General features: G+C 36.0%; 1 non-coding gene across 1 annotated transcript; it reads left to right on the top strand.

The window, feature by feature from the left end:
- The first annotated feature begins 4030 nt into the window (after positions 1–4030).
- Positions 4031–4194, top strand: LOC114689909. The gene has a single exon (XR_003733994.1). It is a non-coding gene; the product is annotated as a U1 spliceosomal RNA (small nuclear RNA).
- The last annotated feature ends 16850 nt before the right edge of the window (positions 4195–21044 follow it).

Raw genomic sequence — 21044 nt, 5'->3', positions numbered from 1 at the left:
AGAAGACACCAAGAAAATAAGGCCTTCTAAACCAATAGGACTGATACACATTGAACTCACATAGAGTGTGGCAGCATGCACAGGGCCAGCACAGGTCTTAAACAGATAGGGTATTTGCACTGAGAGTTGAAGTGGACACAAGTCCCAACACTAACCTAGAAATTATCTTTAATTGTTAAGCACTCATAAAGGAAAAATGTTGTTGGAGAGCTTCTCTCCAGGTTCTGCCAAGCCCCACAGTCCCACAATCCACATATAAAATAATCATTCAGACGCTTATATTACTCATAAACTGTATGGCCGTGGCAGGCTTCTTGTTAACTGTTCTTATATCTTAAATTAACCTATTTTTATAAATCTATACCTTGCCACGTCGCTTGTGGCTTACCGGCGTCTTTACATGCTGCTTGTCCTGGCAGTGGCTGGCAGTGTCTCCTTCTGCCTTCCTGTTCTTTCTTTTCTCCTCTCTGTTAGTCCCCCCTATATTTCCTGCCTAGCCATGGGCCAATCAGTGTTTTAATTATTGACCAATCAGAGCAACACATTTGCCATACAGAACATCCCACAGCAGAAAAATTTAGCTTTCTCTAATAGAGTCGTATTAGGTACTAAAACCACACTTAAGGAGAGGCCCCATGCCCAGCAGTAGACAGCCAATATAAAATGAACTCAATGGTATTATGGAGATTGTTTGTTTCACAGTTCTATGTCTAGGTTTTTTGTTTGTTTGTTAAATTGTAGAGATCTTTGGCTTATATATTGTGGTTTCTGGTTTTATTTCAATGGGGTTTCTGTGTGTGCCAATGTGTGTGTCTCAGTGCCTATATGTGTTTTTTGTGTTTTTTCCTTGGCTTTTTCTGTTTGTTTGCTTTGTCCTAATTTTTTTAAATTTTATTGTTTTATGCCTATGTGTATTATAATGATGGAGAGAAAGAAACTGTGGATTTGGGTGAGTGGAAAAGTTGAGAGTTATCAGGGAAGATACGGGGATGGAGAAAGTGTAATTAGAATATACTGTATGAAAAATTATTGTCAATGATTAAAAATCCTCTCCTATCCCACAGAGAAGAAACTGAAGCAAATTGTTTAGAAGTGGCTGTCACAATTCAGATAACCATAGGCAGTATCCCAGAGAAATATATTTAAGTTACATAATAAATATGATTTGCTAATATGAGATTAGAGGTGAGTTATTACTAGAAACAAAAACATGGGATTACTAATGTAGCTGAAAGTTTTCCTGTGTCCTGCTCAGTCCACAGCTGCTCAGACCCAAGTAAACACACAGAGGCTTATATTAATTAAAACTGCTTGGCCATTAGCTCAGGCTTACTACTGACTAGCACTTACAATTAAATTCAGCCCATTTTTGTTAATCTATATGTCACCACGTGTTCCATGGCTTTACCTGTGTGCCATTACATGTTGCTCCCTGGATGGTGGGTTGGTGTCTCCTGACTCAGCCTTCCTTTTCCCAGAATTCTCCTTGTCTGCTTATCCTGCCTATACTTCCTGCATGGCTACTGGCCAATCAGTGTTTTATTAAACCAGTATACAAAAGCATCATTCCACAGCAACTAATATAGTTACCAAGACTATTACTAATAATTTAAAAGATTATGCTTACATTTTTCTTACTTCAATGATATTGAACAAAACAAAACATGAGTAAAAGTATAATAAAGCAAAAAAATACAGCAAACAATATAGTTTGACACTTATCTATTAAAGCCAATAAAAGGAAAATAGATATTCAAAAAATGTCCAAAGGAAATGGTCAGAAATTGAGTGATCCACATAGAAATGACATTAATTCATTGGCACTGATAAAATTTCTGGGAACAGTAATGACAGAGAAATAATGAAAAGAACAAGACTCTAGTCTGAATATCTCAATAACTAAATAGTATTTTGAGGATATTAAGTTGTTAAAAGGGTGAATAGAAAACAAAAACAAAAATTAAAGAACACAAATCCAATATGTGTTTTTAGAGCTTATCATCCTCAAAATGTTTGCTTCAGTGACATTTAGCAAAATAAACAAGAAAAAATGTAGATAAAGCAAAAAAATATAGACAAACTTGAAATAGTTTAAGAGAGTTATCTATGATATGCACTTAAAGAGAGATAAGTATTTCAAAATCAACATGATAGCATGTTAGGGCTCCTTAATGTGATCTATTTATAAGGTGAAAACATGGCAACTCTAAGTTATCTTTACAATTTTAGAAAAGCTAGCTTTGGAGGCATAGAATATATGCTTACAGTTCTGTTTGTAATTTGTATAATATATCCATTAGCTAAATAGTACATTCAAAGAAAAATGAGTTATAATATCCACATCTTAGTTTCTTCTTCAGAAGAAAGCCCGGCAGTGGTGGCACATTCCTTTAATCCCAGCACTTGGGAGGCAGAGCCAGGCAGATCTCTGTGAGTTCGAGGCCAGTCTGAGCTACCAAGTGAATTCTAGGAAAGGCACAAAGCTACACAGAGAAACCCTGTCTCAAAAAACAAAAAAAAATGAAAAGTAAAATGAGAACATTATATTCAATCATTGAAAAGAAATACAAGATACCCTGGTGCAGTAGTGGTACAGATGTTATAGGACATCTGTACAATGGTTTCTTTGTTTTTGTTTTTGCTTTTTTTCGGATTCAGGTCTACTCCATGATATTGAACCTATAGATGTCACTACTAAAGTGGCTAAGAACACGATACTAAATATGACATTTGCTTAGAGGGAAACCTACTACTATTATTCTGCTAAAAGAAAACAGAAATAAAATGACTCATATTAGCATATCTCTATACCCACACATTAGAGAATTACTCAACACTGATCAGAAAATCATCTTCTTGCAGCAGATGGTAATTATCACAGAGATCCATGACTGGACAATATGCAGAGATGAGAGGATGTGGAGCACTCAGCCCCAAATAGGATGTCTTTATCAAAACAGTTTTAGAGACTTTTCTGTCACTGTGACAATATATCATGACCAAAGCAACTTATAGAAGAAAGACTTTCCTGGAGAACTACAATTTCAGAAGGTGAGTCCATAACCATCATTTCTGGAAGCATAGAAGCAGGCATGCCTGCATGGTACTAGAGCAGGAGCTGGGGTTTTTGTCTGATCCATAAGCATGAGGCAAAGTGAGAGAAAGAGACCTAATTGCAGAAAACATGTGTACCACTATTGCTTTAGTATATCTTCTTGGGGGTCTCTCCTGCTGGTCACAGTGTTCATAGTTGGGTAATAGTGATGGTTACTGACAGTTACTTCTACCTTATATTTTAGGTTTGTAATATTACAAAAACTCCACTTAGTGTTGTTCATATACACAAGGTGAATAAGTGTGGTGTCCTTGACTCAGTATGAGCAAACTGGTAGTGGTTACAATCCCAAGGAAAAATGACTGTTTCTCTCATCCGCTGTCAACTACCAATCCTCTCAGCTAGGGATGGGGGCTTCTTGTGCTCTTCCTCTATCCACACTGGAATTTTCACTGGCATGATGTTTTGCATAATTAGTGCAGGTAACCATAGCTACTCTGACTTTGAGTACAACAGTATGACACCATCTCACAACTCTCTTCTTTGAGTTCTAATATTCTTCCCGCACTTGCTTCAATACTGTTCTCTGAGGCTTGTAGACAAAGTGATATAGATGTCCCACTTAGAGTTGAGCATTCCTAGCCATCTTTTTTCACTTTCACTACTTATGACACATCAGTGGTCTTACATAGCACTGCCTCCTGCATGCTACACTACTAGGCAAGACGTGCACACTGGGGCAGTGGTACAATGGCTGCTGTGGGATTAGCCGGATGGTTTCTGATCTGACCTATGCTCCACAAGAGGCCATTCATGTCAGTCATGTCATGTAATAAACCCATTGAAAATCCTTTCTTATCTATTCTAAACCATAATTTTATTATTGTTTTAATTATTACCTTTAGAAAAATACTCATGGTCTCCCATGGAGGACTTTAAGATCTTGATAACATTTTCTTATAGAAAATAAATGAAATACTTACCTGGCAGGGGAAACACCATGATCAAGCAGGTGGTTTTCCCAGGGCGAGGCTCACCCATTGCACTTGGGGTGTGTTGACCCCTGCGATTTCCCCAAATGCGGGAAACTCGACTGCATAATTTATGGCAGTGGGGGACTGCGTTCGCGCTTTCCCCCGGCAAAAAAAAAGAAAAAAAGAAAAAGAAAATAAATGAAATGAAATGCAGCAGTTCTTTACAACTTTCCCCCTTATTATATTGGGGGCTTTAAAAGACCTTGTAAAAGTACAAAAAAATGTCCAAAATAATTCAATGATGGTCAGTTGTTGCACGTAAGCCAGATTGTGATTTTTTTTGGGGGGGAGGGGAGTCAGAGCAAAGAACAGCACTGTAGATGTAATTCTGAACGGTCTTATTAAATAAGAAACACAGAGCCAAATGCAGAGTTAAAAGCCCAAGAGGTCAGAGCACTAGCAAATAGCCTTTAGCTTACCAGCCAGCCACTGCTGTCCTTCCCCTGAGAAAGAGGCCTACTTCCTGTGTGTCTGTCTTTTTATTGACTTTCTGTTCTGCCTTCTCATTGGTTGTAAACACAACCACATGACCTCCTCATCACTGCCTGTCTATACAGACCTCCAGGTCTTCTATCGTTGGTATTGAGATTAAAGGTGTGTGTCTCCATGCTGGCTATATCCTTGAACACACACAGATTCTGCATGTGATCAGGATTAAGTGTGTGTGCTACCACAGCCAGACTTCTGCTAAATGGCTTGCTATTAGCTCTAACCCCCAGGCAACTTTATTTATTAACATATAAATAAAATCACATTTCAGCACAAATAAAATATCATCATACAGCACAATATAGTTCTTTCTTTTGTTTTATTTTGCTGCAAGGACTTATGGATTTTTCTAACATTATTAGCCTCATGACTTATCACTGTACCACAATTTGATACAGTGTAACTTCTCTTTCTTAGAGTATTTATAAAATCCTTTGTACTAGACAATCTCCATTTCAATATTTATGCCAGCCTTCACACATCATGCTCAAACACAAAGCCAATCAATTTTATTATTTTATACACATTTATTATCAATGGCTATTATTTTGTACACATGTACTCTCTTTTCTACAGTTTTCCACTAAAACAGGATGCAAATATTGCAAATTATTTTTAGTTTTCTCAGAAAGGGTTTCTTACTCTTCTTTTATTTTTCACTCTTCCTCCTTCCTAGAAACATTGCTGCTGCCATGCATTATGCCACCTGAAGTACCACTGTGCACTGGTCTGTCTCCAAGTCGAGGGTGCATGAACAATAGCCAGTATGTCCTTGGCAGATTCCCAAATCCCATAAATTTCACAGTTTGCTCCACCAAAACATGCTTATTAAAGGGTAAATATATCTTAACAATCCTGTTGATAAATATTCACATGATGTTCATAAATCTAAAAATTTTTTAATTGTGTTGGCATTTTGTATGATATTTGGCCACCTGTTTTATAGAAAGGTAAAGTCTCCAATAAAAATAAATTTTCTGATTATGAAATTATGAAGCCACCCTAATTAACAGAGTTTTGTTTGTGAGAAAGCAATTCCTCTTTCATAACATATATATATATACATATATATATATATATATATACACATACACACACTCACATATATATATATATACATTCATATATTTATACACACACACACATATATAAAATTTCTACTAATTGAGCCTTAAAAAACAAAGGTACATAAACATTCATAGAAATGGTATTGCATTTATTTTTCAAGAGTTTTATTAGGTAAACTGGAGGTAGCAGTGAACTAAAATAATTAGACTAGAAATATACCTGTTTGTCTCACAGTATATTTGACAAAGATCATGAATATAAATGTGTGTGTGTTGTATAAACAGAATAATGGCTCTACACTTTGGAAAATTAGAAAATATCTTTGAAAATAGGATACAGGATGTCTTGTAGACATCCCTTTCTATATTCATTATTATGGTGTGTCTTTCACTGAGAAGATTTATTTGCTTGGGATCCAGTTTAAGAGAGAAGGCATACTTGTTTTTATTTCAAAATAGGGATCATCACCAAAGCTGAAAGATTCAGCTAGCACTTTTATTTAAATATGTCTATTGGCTTCTTTGGCCAAACTGTTTTCATAGCAGCTCATATTGTTCTAATAAAATGACCCAGTTCAGCACTACCATTTTCAGGTGAGATTTTAGAGATTAGATTTCCAGGCTATTTAGCACTGAATAATTTCCAGCTATAGTTCTAATATGTTTAGACTTGTGAAGTCTAAAATTACAATCTAGGTATAAATGAGCAAACATTTCATTAAAAAAATGAAGAGTTTCATGACAACACCCTTCCTTGGAAAATGGAGCCTCCTGAGCCTTCCTAATAGCTGGTGACAGCCATTAGTGGTTTTCTCTGAAATTGAAAACATTTTCCATCTGTTCATACACACTCATTACAAAGTAGTTAAGAGCCTGTGGGATCACAAAGGCACACTTTGGCAAATTACAAAATATCAAAATGAGTTATTGAAGAGGCAGCAATAACTCTATAATAAGCTGCTCAAACCTGCAATTGTCAGGTTTTGTGTAAGACAAGACATCTGCAGGCTAAAACTGAGTTTGCCTTTTAATACTTGGGACTCTTTCTTTGAGAATATTCATTCCTGAACTTACAACTCAAACATTTTCTTTTAAGGGAATTTGTGTAATTTGGTCAATTTTAAAAAAGAAAGACTCCCTTTTCCAGTCTTTAGGGAAGTGCTTTTTAATGGATTTTCCTAAGAAGGACAAATGAAAAGAATGAACTTAATGATGACACCAGGGGATTCAGTGGAGTATCTTTGTAGGCTTTGAAAGCAATGACAGAGGACAGGGCACGTTCCTCTGAAGACCTCCCGGAAGGAAGGATGTGAAACCAGAAGACATTATTTTGCCAAAGTAAGTGTGTAGGGGAGGATACATTCTTTTAACAGATGATCTTTAAAAGCATAATGCACTTCAGGCATTTTTCCTTCCCACAACCCAATAGCATATCACTTATATATAGCATTGCTAATGTGTCCCTTAGGATTTATTATATGGAGGAATGAAATGGGACAGTTTAAATGAATATTTAAACTAGGATACAGAACAAAGTATAGCAATGGCAGTCTGTGCAAGACAAGTTCTTAGATGGTGACAATATATGACCTGAAACTAAAGCAGGAACAACAAAGTAGCATGACTGTAGAAAGAAGTTCTGTTTCATTCCTAGAATATCTTAAGACTTTTGTACCTAGATAGAAAACTGAGTGCTGTTGTTGGGGAGGAGTTGCTCTTTTGGGGGGGCAGGGGCTGCCACCCAACTACCAAATAAATCATACACAGAGGTTTATTCTTAATTATGAATGCCCAGCCTTAGCTTGGCTTAGTTTCCAGTCAGCTTTACTTAAATTACCTTGGTTACCTATTGCCTCTGGGCTTTTCCTTTTCTATCTGTGTATACTTTTTCTTGTTTCTTACTCTGTGGTTGGCTGTGTAGCTGGGTGGCTGGCCCCCGGAGCCCTTCTCCTTCTCTGGCTCCTAGCTCTCCAATCCCTCTTCCCAGATTTCTCTTTCTATTTATATTTTTTACCTGCCAGCCATGCCTATCCTTTCTCCTGTCTTGCTACTAACCAGTTCTTTATTAGATCATCAGGTTTTTTTGACAGGCACAGCAACACAGCTTCACAGAGTTAAACGACTGCAACATAAAAAAAAGTAACACACCTTAAAATAATACTCTACTACAGAGTGCTTCCTTTTTTCATAAAATATTTTTAATTAGTGTTCATTTTTAAAAACTCAATTATATCTATGCAAATAATATTTGTATTTATCTACCAATTGTATTTTATAAGTTTAACAAAAATTGACAGATGAAATAAATACTACAAATTTTATATTTATTTTGGCATTTTTATCAATGTAGCTTATTTTACATAAAATTTCTGCAAAAAAATGTATATTAAGAAAGTATTTTCATTTTATTCCCTTATCTCAAGAACTTAGGAGACATAGAATAAGAGCAGAAGTGGGGGAAAGAGTAAGAGACAGATTGACAGAGACAGAGACAATTACCAAGCTTCTATGACATATTACAATATCTTTGTCTCTGCCACTCAATATTTAAAATATTTCACCTTCAACATTTGAGCTATAATAATTTGCAAATAATTCTAGAGATGACACAATCAAATAAAACAGGAGTCTATAACAAAGAGTCTTGCGGTATGGGTGATGTTTCAAATCCAAGGCTTACGAATTGTAACAGTTGGGAATTAGGTATGAGATTCATGACTTTAATATTGGAATATTTGTTGGTAGGTTGCACTTTTTAGAAATATGTATTTGTTTTTATTTGTGTATATGTGTATATGAGAAGATATGAGGGTGTCAGCAAAGGCCATGCAAAAGCATCAGAGTCTCTGGAACTGAAGTTCCATGTATCTGGGAGCCACCCAACAAGAGTGATGGGAATTGAGTTAGGGTGTTCCAAACTCAGAATCTTGAACTCTGAACCATTTCCAAATTTATTATTCTTCAGTTTTTACCAAGATAGATTAATTATCTGTTAGTGACATAATGATTATTCTATTTCAAAGATATACCCTATGAAAACTTAAGTCACTTATATAGTGACACACACTTGTAATCTCAAAATCCCAGAAGTTGAGGCTGGATGCTGACTGCAAGATGTAGACTTCCCTGATTGACAGCAAGTTCTAGATCCACCACAGCTATAGAATAAGACCTTGTCTAATCAAGCATAAAAAAAAAAGACATTGAAAGTAAAATATAAAAGTCAGTGCAGTGAAGTCTATACATATTCTTAATATTAACTGCTTGATTTCTGATGTGTACAAGGAGTGTTCTTTTGTGCGGTATTTTGTTTTTGTTCTGGCATATAAAGCTTGCCTGGAGAACAGAGGGCAGAGCTAGCCACAAATTAACCTTAGAAGCTGGCCAGTGGTGGCTCACACCTTTAATCCCAGAACTCAGGAGGCAGAGAGAGGAAGTGATAAAGTGGGACAGAGACAGGATCTCAGAGCACCAGTGGCTGCTCCTCTGCTTCTCTGATCTTTCGGGTTATTACCTTTATCTGACTCCTGGTTTTTATTGGTAAGACTACTTAGGTACACATTTCCGTGTTCATTAAGGAAATTATTAATTGTCCAAGTTTCTTTCAAGATCCTTTTTTTTTTCCAGGTTAAACTTTCAGTGTTGCTTTGTCTTTTCCACTCTGCTTCAGCTACAGTGTCCACTCCAGTATATTTTCACCACCTTATTTTCCATAGCAATTGTGAATCCTAAAACCCTAAAAAATATGAGTAAACAGCTAGTGATTACTAAATAGTCTATCAGGATTTGGATTATACAGAGGATCCAGCCTAGATGACACTCAGGAAAAAGGCAGCTTCTTTGTTCATATTTTGAAGACTCATGTTTTTGCATATTTTAATTTCATAATAGATTTGACTTCAAATCAAATTAATTTGTAAAGACACAAAGGTAAGTTTTATCATAAACTGTGTCTTTGCCAGCTGTGGGGACAAACACAGGTTTCATGTCATGGGTTAAATGGGAATAGTGCAGGAGCCAAAGCAGAATGAAGTCGCAACTTGAAAAAGAGACATTTGAACATGGCTATCCCACATTGCATTTTCTGCTTGTTTGATTTTTATAAGAATCTATTATTGAATTCTGAGCATATTTGCAACAGACAGATGCTGCTGTTGTTTTAGCTTATTGGAACAAGGAACTGTGGGAAGTGTAGATTAATGGAAGCTACTAATAAACAGAAATGGGTTGACAGAATCCAGCAAGCAAAATATACATATAATTCAGTTAGGTTTTTTAAACAATCATTTTAAAGGTGCAGCATATATGTAATAGTGTTAATCCACAAAACAGGATAATTATTTTAAGCCATTAAAGTGAAAGTTATACTCAACAGAGTACACATGAGTGAGAGATTTCTGACATCAGATTAGCATTTGCATTTTGAAACCACATAAGCATACACTGAAAATAAATTTTATTTAATTGAAGTATATGACAAAAATAGATGGCCTTTAATAAAATCCAGTTATCTGTGGTATTTTCCATTTAAATGCTAGAGCTTTGCTTTCAATATTCTTCAAGGTACAGGCATAATATTATTGACATGTGGAGAAATATATTAAAAGGCACACACAAACCCTGCTGGAGCAGCAATGGTGAAGAACCTCCCAGTGTATATTATTAAATACAAAGTCGAAAATTCTGTCAATTTAGAGTTAGAAGACCAAATCAAGGTTTCATTGTTTACTGTTTAAAGGCATTTAGACAAGCTAATGAAATGCTACAAAGAGAATTTGTTGAACGGCAATGATAATTCCATGTAGCTTTTGTGAAATGAAAATATGTTTTTTCATTTAATACAAAATATATGTGCATGTTGAAAAATATTTGTAGGGAGGAGAGAGGTAATAAGAGGAAAAGGCAGGTCAGAGAGAGGAAAGCTGCAGTCATTGATACGCACTTTATATAGATACAAAATTGTCAAAGGAAAAAATCAGGAGAAGTTATTGTTGACAGTTAGGATTTATGACCAAGGAGAAACTTTGGGATGTGGTAAGCAACTCGGCAGTCAGTGGCAGGAACATGCTGTGTAGAGGACTGATGTTGAACATAATTCTAGGTGGTAGCTACAGAGGACAGGATTGAGATTTATGCATGTATGGTAGTGAATAGGGGCCTTGATTTTGTGCTTAAATGGGTTTAGCAGGATTTTCACTAAATTAGAATGTAAACATGATTCAAAAGAAAGGCCAAGAACTAGGCCAGTTCAAGAGGTCCTTCATAGAAGCACTCCTAAGGATAGTCAAGGTTCATGCTTTGCCTCTCACACCTATTATATAACTATATTAACTTACCTAAGCTTTTAAAGATGTAAATTCACAGGAAATCATATGAATCTGGTGAGCTCTTTAAACAGCAAAAGACATTTTGATATATCTTTTAGTGTGCCAGCCACCTTAGGTCTTTTCACTTGGATCCCCAATATCCTCACATTAAATTTGAGGTAAGACAATTGATTCCTTGGGTCACGGGCCCTTCCATAAAAATTTCAACAAAACACCCTTCATCTCCTGGCTATAGAATTTATTCTTAGACCAACAAAATATTAAAAACTTCAGAGTTCCCAGATGTCTAAAAAAAATGGTGACATTTATTAATATACCAAATGAAAAAAAAGAAAGAAAACAGAGTTATATTAGCCCAAAATAGTAACATTTCCTTTCTTTCCCTCTAGACATTGTATTTTACCTCATATCCATGGGTCTATGAATTATCAGAAATAGTAAATGAGAATGAGAGAGCAGCACAATGCTAGCTAAGTGTGTCTTACAAGGTAAGGGTGAAGCTTTTAAAAAGCAAATGTCAGGAGGAAATGAAGTAAGCATGGTCTGGTTTTCAGGTTCCTTATCCTTGTTCACAGGAATCTTATTGGAATCCTCTTCAGTAGGAAGAAGTTGCCATTAAAGAGGATGGAATTGTGCAAGAGTTTTCATCAAGCTGGGATATAGTATAAAATATCAATTTTCTCTATACAGAGAAAGGACATGTTGATGCTGGTTTGGAAGGACAGGTGGACTCCAAGAATGCTAATTTTTACAGTAAAATCCATTATTTTCATATCAGTGTATAGGATGATTTTCACATGCTAACAGACAAGAATGTTACATTTGGTTCTAAAGTTGGACTTTTAAGCATTTCTTATAATTTATTATACTTTTCTGAGGATTGATGGAATTTATTCATGAAAAGGAAACATCTGAAAGGGCTGGAAAGATTTCTCGGCGTAGAGATCATTGCTGCTCTTGCGTAGGGCTCAGATTCACCTCCCAGCCCCCACATGGAGGCTTGCAATTACCTGGAACTCCAGGTCTAGGGGATAAGCCATGCTCTGCTTACACATACATACATTCGGGCAGAATAATCACACATGAAAAATTAAATAAAACTTTTTCAGAACAGAAGATTGGGGAAATATTTTCCTAAATACACATATTATACATATATATATATATATATATATATATATATATATATATATAAAGTGCTATAAAATGTTATATATGAAATTGTCTTATCATTGTTGACTTTCAAGTATGATTTTTTAATATAATGGTTTATGAGTTCAAGTAATATTTCTATATATAAAGCTTAAAAACAGAAATTATCATAATAAGACTCTTTAGAAAACTGCTGTCCATCTTCTAGATCAGGTTAGAAGAGAAGGGAGTTGTTTTTGGCTAAAAAAAACCTTTAAGACACTCTGCAGGAATATCAAAAGACAATACAGCCTATTATAAAGGTCGCACCATTTTCACAGATGATTTATTATAATCTATTTTTCATTTTAAGTATATTTTAAAACAGTACATTCTGATTGTACTTCCTCATCCTCCAACTCCTCCTAGATGTCACCACTCACTCAGATTCACATCCTTTCTTGCTTTCTGTCATTAAAAACAAGTAGGCATCTAATTGTGGTGATATTTTATTTGTGTGTTAATAAATCTTGCCTTACTTCAGGGAAATGGGGAAAGCCACCAGCCAACTTTACCTCACCAACTCTGCAGCTTCCAAAATGCACACTTTCCTATCTACCCAGCCATTATACACTTGATCTTAGCCAAAAGGCCGAGAAGCGATTACCCAGGCATTATATGCCTTGCTTTTCTGCCTTCTCATTAGCTATCTTAGCCAGCTACCTCACTTCCTCTTCCTACACAGCTCTGTCACTTTCTGTCTGTCTGTACAGACCTCCAGGTCTCTATGGTTGGTACTGAGATTAAAAGTGTGTGTCTCCATGCTTGGCTCTGTTCCCTTGTCTGTCCTTGAACACACAGAGATCCTGCCTGCCAAGTGATGGGATTAAGGGCATGTGCTGCCTGTCTTTTTTGTTTACTTAAAATGGCTTGCTATTTCCTCTGATCTCCAGACAAACTTTATTAAAACACAAATAAAATACCACCACATTTCAGCACAAATTAAATATCACCACATCTAATAAAAACTAAAAAGAAAAATAATAATAGAATAAAATATGAACAAACAAATCTGAATAGGACAAAAACCAATGAACAACAACAAAAAACAAAGCCAAGGAAAATCATATAGACCCAGAGGTACATACATTGGCAAACACAGAAATCCCATTGAAAACACAAAATCATTAAGCATAAAATATAAGGGAAAATCCTGTAAGATAAGAAAAAGAAAGAGAGAAAGAAAATGCCCAGAAAATTATTATAAGGCAAAAACATATAAAATAAACTCTCCAAAAATATCATTGAATTGGTTTTCTCTTGGCCATCTACTGCTGCACACAGGTCCTGCCTGTAAGAGTGGTTTATATACTCACTGAATCTCCTTTGGAGAAAACTAATTTTTCATTTACAAGCAGTTATCAACTGCAGATAATCCACAGTAAGCAAATATAGTACAAGGGACAGGCATTAAAAGATTAAGAATCAACCGTATGATTGGTGAAAGAATTCATTATATACATTACAATACACCAGGTCAGGAAACACTGCATAAGTAACTGATTTGAAACTTCATTGAAAATGTGTTTTCAGGGATGGTTATTTATGATGGTAGTATTAACTGTCACTTTGACAGAATCTAGAATCATTTGGGTTATGGGCCTCTGACATGTCTGTGAAGGATTATCATGATTGCATTAGGTGATGTGAGAAGACACATTCTAATTGTGTGAGGGATTACTCTGTAAGCCTGGGACTCAAAAATGAACAAAATAGAGAAAACCACCTGCATACTAGCAAGCATACATTGGTCACTCTGTTCTTTCTTGAGGGTGGATGCTATGTGAGCAGCTCACTCCAGATCCTGCTACTGTAACTAATTTTACCTTAAAGGTTCGGCATCTGGACATTGAACTACATATACACGTTCTTCTGCAAATTGCTGTTCTTAGAATATGTTATCACAACAACTAGAGAAACTAAGACAACACACTACAGATTAAAGTGGCACTACATCTGGATTTTAGTTTGTAGAAGAAATTCTCAATAAGAAATTTTATAGTGAAAGAATTTTATTATCAAATACATATCTTAATAATCTTAAGGATGAGAAAATTAAGATGAGCACATTTATTTTTATTCTTATTTTTTGGTAACTTGGTTCACTTGGGACTCTACAGGCATTGAGGGTCACTGAACTAAGCTCAAGACATTCCCAAAGATCAGGCCTCTGGGGCTTGGGAGATCATGAGAATCCAAATGCATGCAGGGCAGGTTAAGCTACATTGTATTTATAGTCCCTCACTTTTTCAATAAGCATGGGTTTGAAATACAAAGTTCCAGATACAAGACTGCAAATCAGTGTAGAGGAGATCTGAGCTGAGCACCTTGACTTGACAGGGAAAGTAGCCCCCAACCCAGCTCCTGAGAGAATGTGAGAGAATAAACCCTCACTGGCAAAGAAAGAAATCAGAGCGGGGAGGGTTTCCTATGTGAAGCAAAAGAACCCTCTCAAATTGCCCTTTGATTTGTTTTTTGTTAAGAGACTCAAGGTTATTTTAAAAGGTTGATATTTTGATGTTGATTGAGATTATTTTTTTTGAATTTTCTTTTTTTATTTTATTTTACAATACTATTCAGTTCTACTTAACAGTCACAGATTCCCGTGTTCTCTTCCTTCCTGCCCCCCTCCTCTTCCCCCAGCACACCCCCCATTCCCACCTCCTCTAGATCAAGGCCTCCCGTGAGGACTGAGATCAACCTGATAGACTCAGTCCAGGCAGGTCCTGTCCCCTCCTCCCAGATTGAGCCAAGCGTCCCTGTATAAGTCCCAGGTTGCAAACAGCTAACTCATGCAATGAGCACAGGACCTGGTACCACTGCCTAGATGCCTCCAAAACAGATCAAGCCAATCAACTGTCTCACCTATTCAGATGGCCTGATCCAGTTGGGGGCCCCTCACCCTTTGGTTCATAGTTAATGTGTTTCCATTAGTTTGGCTATTTGTCCCTGTGCTTTATCCAACCTTGGTTTCAACAATTCTCGCTCATATAAACCCTCTTCTTTCTCACTAATTAGACTCCCAGCACTCCACCCAGGGCCTAGCCGTGGATGTCTGCATCCAGATTCCTCAGTCCTTGGATGGGGTTTCTGTCACAACTATTAGGGTGTTTAGCCATCCCATCACCAGAGTAGGTCAGTCCCAGCTGTCTCTCGACTATCGCCAGCAGTCTTTTGTGGGGGTATCTTTGTGGATTTCTGTGGGCCTCTTTAGCACTTTGTTTCTTCCTTTTCTCATGTGGTCTTCATTTATCATGGTCTCCTATTCCTTGTTCTCCCTCTCTGTTCTTGATCCAGCTGGGATCTCCTGCTCTCTTTCCCTCGACCCTCGCCCTTCACTGCTCCCAATCATTTCCAGGCTGTTCATGTAGATCTCATCCATTTCTCGTCATTGGGTGATCCCCTTGTCTTTCTTGGGGTCCTGTTTTCCAGGTAGCCTCACTGGTGATGTGAGTAGCAGTCCAGTCATCCTTGTTCCACATCTAGTATCCTCCTATGAGTGAGTTTAGCCACAGATTCCCTTCTCAGCTTCTTTGTCCATTGCATATAGGAGGGCTACTGATTTTTTTGAGTTGATCTTGTATCCTGCTATGTTGCTGAAGTTGTTTATAAGCTTTATCAATTCCTGGGTGGAATCTTTGGGGTCACTCATGTATACTATCATGTCATCTGCAAATAGGGAAAGCTTGACTTCTTCCTTTCCAATTTGAATCCCCTTAATCTCCTTATGTTGTCTTATTGCTCTGGCTAGAACTTCAAGTACTATATTGAATAAGTATGGGGAGAGTGGACAGCCTTGCCTCGTTCCTGATTTTAGTAGAATTGCTTTGAGTTTCTCTTCATTTTTTTTTGATGTTGGCTTGTTGTAAATTGCCTTTATTATGTTTAGGTATGTTCCCTGTATTCCTGATAGCTCCAAGACTTTTATCATGAAGGGGTGTTGGATTTTGTCAAATGCCTTTTCTGCATCTAGTGAGATGATCATGTGTTTTATTTTCTTTGAGTTTGTTTATATGGTGTATTACATTGATGGACTTTCGTATGTTGAACCACCCTTGCATCCCTGGGATGAAGCCTACTTGATCATGGTGGATAATTGTTCTGATGTGTTCTTGGAGTCTGTTTGCCAGTACTTTATTGAGTATTTTTGTATCAATGTTCAGTAACTATAAAATGATGGTTTTGCTTTTAGGTCCACTGTACCCACCAATTCTAATATACAAACAAAATGGCACAGTTTGACCCCTCCTTTTCATAGAGAATCTTAACACCATTTGGCAAAGGCATTTGCCCATAGTTGTGAATATGAGATGAACATCTGGTTTAAATTATTGTGCCTTACATTACATGGAATGAATCTGAAATTTGTGACATTTAATAGGGACACTAGTAGTCCCTTGATTGCCTATATTATTTGAAAGTATTTGCTCACTGAATAAAGAAATCCTGTAAAAAGAGTACTATGTAAATTTGTTTGTTTCTGTGTGTGCATGGGTGTGTATGTGGAGCTCACAGTATAGCCTTGGGTTATTCCTCAGGCACTGTTCAAGTTGTTTTGTTTGTTTTTTAGAGACAGTATCTCTCATTATCTTAGAATTCATTAAATACACTAGGTTGACTGGCTGGTAAGTCTCAAGGATCCTGTTGTCTGTAATTCCCTAATATTGCTTGTCACACACCTATAGTATGCCACCACATCTGCCTTACTTTATATGAGTTTTGGGAGTTGAATGCATGTCCTTGTAATTGCATAGAGAGAATTTTACCAATATCGCTGGCTCACTAGTCTCCTGAGATTTTAAAATCTTGTCTTAACTTCAATAAATGCTTTTAGATCATGTGTACTACTGATAGATTCTTTTTTCAATGACTTATATTTGCTCTTTCATTAGAAAAAGAGATAAGGAGATACTGGGCCATCACAGGGGAACAACTGTGAAAGCTGGTATGATGGGGGAATGTCTTTTTGTATGCTGCAGATATGTGTTGCACTCATTGGTTGATAATAAAGCCATTTGGCCTATGGCAAGGCAGCTTAGAGGCAGGTGGGAAATTCAAAGAGGGAGACAGAAAGAAGGCAAGAGAGAAACCAGTGGGCCCCCCAAGGAACAACATGTAATGGGGCACAGGTAAAGCCACGGAACATGTGGTGACACGTCGATTAATATTTATGGGATAATTTAAGATATAAAAGCTAGCTAGCAAAAGGCTTGAGCCATGGCCATGCAGTTTTAATTAGTATAAATCTCTATGTGTTTACTTGGGTCTTAGCAGCTGCAGACTGAGTGGGACACAGGAATACTTCAGCTAGACTGGTATAATTTGAACTTCAATGGGTGATTTTTTTTTTTAAGAAGAAAAGAGAGATGGCAATAAAGAAGACAGAAATAAAAAAGAAAGAGAAATAAAGATGAAGAGCAAGCTAAATGTATTACTGATTTAAATTGGATAAGCTCCACTTTAGGTAAGGTCAATCAAGGTTTAGGTTAAAAAAAGTCTTCAACCCCATTTTTTAAATTTATAGATGTTATTGTTTTAAGCCTCACTAACAACTGTATGAAAGTGTGAGCATCATAAAAAATGTATTTCAAGCATAAAATACAGCATGCACATAAGCCCAGTTGTAGATGCTAAGCTTTAAAACACTGCTGGTGATATGTGATTCTTATATCATGAGACTGATATAAGAATATAAGTAGAAGCTTCCTTCTAAAATATATTTCAGAAAAGCATTCAAATTATGTATGCAAAAATAACAGAATTTTTCCTTCTATTAATATATTTTTTCCATCACATAACATGCATATAATTAGTAAAAAGCCAAAACAGATTAGAGCAAATTGTATAGACCAAATTGTTCCTCTTAACCACTTATATGGCTAAGACAGTGGGAAAAAAAATACCTGGCAATTTGAATATTCTTTTTTTTAAAATTTTACCATACTATTCAGTTCTACATAACAGCCATGGATTCCCTTGTTCTCCCACTTCCTGTCCCCCTTCCCTTCCCCCAAGCCCATTCCCCATTCCCACCTCCTCCAGAGCAAAGCCTCCCCTGAGGACTGAGATCGACCTGATAGACTCAGTCCAGGCAGGTCCAGTCCCCTCCTCCCAGATTGAGCCAAGTGTCCCTGCATAAGTCCCAGGTTTCAAACAACTAACTCATGCAATGAGTCCAGGACCTGGTACCACTGCCTAGATGCCTCCCAAACAGATCAAGCCAATCAACTGTCTCACCTATTCAGAGGGCCTGATCCAGTTGGGGGCCCCTCAGCCTTTGGTTCATAGTTCATGTGAATTAAAATGTATCTTATGGTGTTTAACTGTTCAAAATTTAGCTATTTCCAAAGATATGTAGTTATTTGCAAGCACTCCAAACAATAAGCATATATACTCATGCAACTATGATTAAAGAAAATGGAATAATCAGTTTGAATGCATGTTGCTTCCTTCAAATTCCAAAACAATTAGCTAACTAACATATAACAATCCTAAAACTCAGGAGATAGAGTAATTGATGCATTTATTATTGTTTGAATCCTCACCAACTAACCTGAAAATGTAAATGCAAGATATGTTAAAATATTGTTATATTTATATAGAAACCCTATTAACTTGGAAAATATCACCTTTTAAATTTTTGAGCATATAAAGTATAGTCCATGATATCAAATGTCACTCTTTGCACACTAATCTGAAACCATTCGGAAAAATAATTTAAGAAGTCTATGAGTGACTCAAAATTTCTAGTATATGGCATTAAAAAGTATTGTTGTAGAATATTTTTTATACTGTGTGAAGATGTGTCACTGTTATTGGTTTAAATGAAGAGCCAAATGGCTAATAGCTAGGCAGGAGAGAATAAGCAGGACTCCTGGGAAAAGAGAGAAACTCAGGATGAGTCTAGGCACGAGGAAGATACCACTGAGACACTGAGACACATGGTAGAGAGGAGAGATAACTGAACCCCATGGCAGAACACAGATTAATAAAAACAGGCTAATTTAAGTTATAAGGGTGAGCTGGAGAAAAGCCTAAGATAAGGCCAAGACTTCACAATAACAAGTCTCCATGTTGTTATTTGTGAGGTTGTAGCCCAAAAGGAAAGTCTGTCTGTAGTGTTATCTAAGTACACTCCCAAATGTGAGGAGCCACTCAAAAAAATCATACTCACACAGCTTTACTATAAAAGACTCATCTTGGTTTGGTACTGAAAGAGCCAAGCACACTAAAGTAGGTACTGAATAAAAAGAAAAAATAAAAATATGTAAATAAATGAAAAAAGATAGCCATGCTCACAAGATGCAGAGAAATCAGGAAAATGTCATCTTTTTGTTCTCAGATGAATGATATATACAAATATATATTCAACATGATAAAAAGGAAACCAATAGATTACAATGTTGACTCAAGAACATTTTGGAAAAACTAGGTATTCTGGAGAACTAGATATAATAAGAAACTAATTATTACACAATGAGAAAAATAACACTTGGAGTTACTTTTCTATAAGACAGAATTCTTATTATACATGGTCAGACAGACCCAGACTTATAATCAACAGTAATCAACTAGGTAAACAAACATGTAATGCTGTTTTTACAACAGAGATTTTAATGAATACTCTCATTGCTTTGGATTTTCCTTTAGGGTCAACTGTCAAAATAATCTTCTTTGTATGTGTTAGGACAGAATGAAGACCCAAGTGAGTGTACAAATTGAAGCTTTCCTTGAGAAGTACGTGAGATAGATGAATACCCATGGTGTGGGTTAATTGAATGAAACTCTATGACTATTTCTGTAGACCTCAAGTGTCTTACAATGACATTTAGTCAATTGTTTTGTGACCTTTTGTATTGCTGGAGGGCTAAAACATAATGTGAAAAGTACTAAAGGACAAATCAAATGCATATATTGGCTATTCATTACTATTGAAACTTTAAGCTTATTTATAATACCATCTGGTGAAAATCAATGGATCAACACGCATACCTCTGAGTCATATAAAAGAAACTTTTGCACATTTCTGAACATATTAATTTATTAAGAAATTATTAGATATGATGCAACAAGTCACTTTTAAATAATCATATTACTTTTCCTCTTCCTTTAAAAAACTATTTGCCAGTTTTAAATATTTGAATAATCTATAGAAAATATAAAATATTTGGGTATCTAACATGAAGCTACATGGGTCCTATAAATATCCAGTGCATATCTAACAGAAATTTCTGTTACAGAACAAAGAGTAAAGTATCATCTGGGGTGTCTAGTTGGTTTGGAGAAGAGGTGAAGTATGACTTATGATTTTTATGCAAGTAATACATGGCTACGCAACTGTCAGTCACAATAAAAAAGTGCTCTGGTTCCAATATTATAGAAACATGCACAAATTCATCAACTCACTTTTTTATTTGAATTGAAGGTGAAAATAAATTACTTTATTTTTCATAAAACCCATTTACTTTAATATGATCTTTAAATAATATTTCCTATTATTTTTCATATGCTACTTGTACATTTTAAAAGAAACATGTAAATATCTAAACAAATATGTACATATATTTTTAGTTCCAAAACTATTGAGAAACTGTGACAGAGAATTTGAAATTTATTTATTTTGTAGACCATTTCTTATAATTTTGAGATTATCATTACATTTTTTGTTTTCCTTTCCTCAGTTCAAACCCTCCCATATACCTCTTCCTGCTGTCCATCATTCATGGCCTCTTTTTTTCATTAATTGCTATTGCATACATATATGCATATACATCTTTATTTCTAAGTATAACCTGGTCAGTCTGTGTAATGTTAATTGTATGTGTTTCTTTAGGACTGACCATTTGGGACAGAACAACCAATTGGTGTGCTCTTCCTTGGG

The sequence above is a fragment of the Peromyscus leucopus genome, chromosome 10 (genome assembly GCF_004664715.2).
Source record: "Peromyscus leucopus breed LL Stock chromosome 10, UCI_PerLeu_2.1, whole genome shotgun sequence".
NCBI classification, from domain to species: Eukaryota; Metazoa; Chordata; class Mammalia; order Rodentia; family Cricetidae; genus Peromyscus; species Peromyscus leucopus.
This window is presented reverse-complemented; position numbering and strand designations above follow the sequence as displayed.